Below are 468 nucleotides of genomic sequence, written 5' to 3'. Positions count from 1 at the left end.
GACGACGCACACAAACAGAATACAAAAATGAGGCCCCACACAGTCGGCCTCCGCGCTGAGGAGACGAGTTCCTCAGGTGCACAAATATTCCAGCTTTCCCCCTTTCATCCGTCTTCTTCTCCTTCCTCTCCCATTCCCTCTTCTTCCTCCTCCTCCTCTTCCTCTCCCCTCTCCCACCCTTACCCCCACCACCTCCTAGTCCATCCCTCCCTCCCTCCCTTCCTTCCTATCTCCTTGCCCTCCTCACCCTCCCTTCTTCCCCTTCTCTCATTTTGCCTTACTATCTACTTCCTTCCTCCGTTCCCCTTGCGCCTTTCCTCTCGACAACCTTTCCTCTTGCTATCTAGTTCCCTCCTCTTCTCTCTATCCCCCCCCCTCCCACCCACGTCACTAATCCACCCCCTTCCTTTCCTATCCCCCTTTACCCCCTATCCAATCGCACCCCCCCCTATTTCCCCAAACCTACAA

The sequence above is a fragment of the Penaeus monodon genome, chromosome 23 (genome assembly GCF_015228065.2).
Source record: "Penaeus monodon isolate SGIC_2016 chromosome 23, NSTDA_Pmon_1, whole genome shotgun sequence".
In the NCBI taxonomy this organism is placed as follows: domain Eukaryota; kingdom Metazoa; phylum Arthropoda; class Malacostraca; order Decapoda; family Penaeidae; genus Penaeus; species Penaeus monodon.
This window is presented reverse-complemented; position numbering follows the sequence as displayed.